We start from the raw sequence: 2,226 nt of genomic DNA, 5'->3' as shown, positions 1-2,226 counted from the left end.
GATCAACAGTCATGAATGTTGCTGCAAAATGTAATCAGAAACAGGTTGGAAAGGAATGATAAGATATTTGCTGAATTATTCTGTTTAAATACTAGGTCTTCCTTTGATAATCATGTCCTGAGTCTCCCTGGATTGACATATGAGATAACGCTCTCAAGATCTTATTGCATATGTACCCAGGACTTGTCCTAATCTGACGTCATTCAGGTTGTTTCTGACCCCTTTGCTAATTTCACGTGTCACTGTAAAATCTGAATTCATGTTCCTATGTTCTAGCTTCTCCACTCTGTGACAATCAACTGCAAAAACCAACATTACAACATACACATCCCAGACTGACATGTATCTCAATAATGTATTTTGAATGCCTGTGGCATATTATTTCTCATGACATTAACTAGCTGATTTTCAGTCTTCAATAATTTATTGCTACAAAAGTGATAACCTATTGCCTAATATTTCTTTTTATTGTTTTTACTTAACCATTAGCCTCATAACATGGCAATTTCTAACTCATTTCATAAGTCAGGTGGTATAGGTTGCTCATAAAATTCAAACCCCAAAATATAAATTGTTAAAGGAGTAAATAATTGTGGAAGAGAGGCTATAAAATTTTTTACTACAAAGGTTTATCTTATTAGCAAAAAAAAGAAAGGTATCACACGCTCCTTCTGAAATGTTTCACAACATCAGACAAAAACATTATAAGTTAAGGCAACCCTATAATAATAGGAGATCTTGGCACTGTCTCTGAGAAAACTAAAGGCACAGTGTCAAAATCTAAAAGTACAGCCTATCTTAGACATAAACTCGGCTTTGGCTATGATGTAAAAGACACCAAGTGTATCACAAGACAGTGTCCAAACAATCTAAGGCAATGAGCAAGTTGTGCAAATTAGAAATCTATGAAATTACAACCTAGAGACACCCACCAAGCCAGTCCTTGGCTGGAATCTACACAAGAGAGTTGGATGTATTCCAAATTCTGGAGATTTTAAACATTTAGTAACTCAAGTGCTCTATCAAAAACCTAAGGATTTTAAATAATTTTCAAACTTGGGAAATGAATTTTCTTTTTTTACGCACCTTATTCATTTATTTGTCATATCACTATTGTATCATTTATTGACATGTTGCTAATACTCTTTTTCCTAGTTTTATTGACATATAATTGACATACAGCACTGTGTACATTTAAGGTGTACACCATAAAAAATATGGAACCCTTCACAAATTTGCATGTCACCCTTGAACAAGGGCCATGCTAATCCTCTCTGTATCATTCCAATTTTAGTATATGTGCTGCTAAAGGGGGCATTGGAATGAATTTTCATGTTGAACAACTCACCTCCCTGAATCTTTTGTGTTCCCTTTGGTACTGGGTGTCAGGCACAAAGTAGGGGCTCAATAAATGCTGAATGGATTGAATTGAACTCTAATGACGGAATACAGTTCATTTAAATACAGCAGGAGGCAGAATAGCACTTTGACAGAGTAGGTATCTTGTGGTTTGAGTATTGGCTTTTTCACTATTAAGCTGTCTGATCCTTTGTAAATTCCTTAACCTCTTTAGATATCAGTGTATTCTTCTGTTAAATGGGGATACTTATACTTTCTTCATTAAGTAAAATATTTAGTGCATTAATTTATATACGTACTTCACATAGTAAGAGCTCAATAAATGTTAGCTAGAATCATCATTTTTTGTTTTCGAAAAATAAAAATATATAAATCCATAGTAGTTTAGGAATGATGCAGAATTGAAGACATTTTGCTATAATAAATAAGATATAGAATTCTTTATTTTCTTATTCCCTAACATAGGCATACTACAATTTCAACCAATAAATACTTATCGACATCTCCCTTGTACACAGAAGCAGTAGTAAATATTTTATAAAGGTGTATATTATTTAAATTACCAAATAAAACAATAATGGGGTAAGACTATTTGAAAGAACTCTACAATGTATACTTTTAGAAGAAAAATAATTTAAAAAATAGTCACCATCTAACATAGTTCAATTTGTTGAGCAATTTGAATGTTGCTTATCATGCTATCTTCAAGTGTTATTCAAAGGATATAAAGTCTGAGAATAACTGTGTTTGGAAGGGGAATAACCAGATGCCCCAGGGGTTACATGCACAGTTTCCTCAAAAAGCTTACAGCATTGAAAAAGAGTTTCACTGATCAGAAATCTGAATGTTGGGCCAGCAAATATGGTG

General features: G+C 33.2%; 1 non-coding gene across 1 annotated transcript; it reads right to left on the bottom strand.

Annotated features, from left to right (window-relative positions):
- Positions 1 to 1,211: 1,211 nt before the first annotated feature.
- On the bottom strand, positions 1,212 to 1,318 carry LOC111775513 (U6 spliceosomal RNA). The gene has a single exon (XR_002811220.1). It is a non-coding gene; the product is annotated as a U6 spliceosomal RNA (small nuclear RNA).
- Positions 1,319 to 2,226: the final 908 nt, after the last annotated feature.

Source organism: Equus caballus, chromosome 10 (genome assembly GCF_041296265.1).
Source record: "Equus caballus isolate H_3958 breed thoroughbred chromosome 10, TB-T2T, whole genome shotgun sequence".
NCBI lineage: Eukaryota > Metazoa > Chordata > Mammalia > Perissodactyla > Equidae > Equus > Equus caballus.
This window is presented reverse-complemented; position numbering and strand designations above follow the sequence as displayed.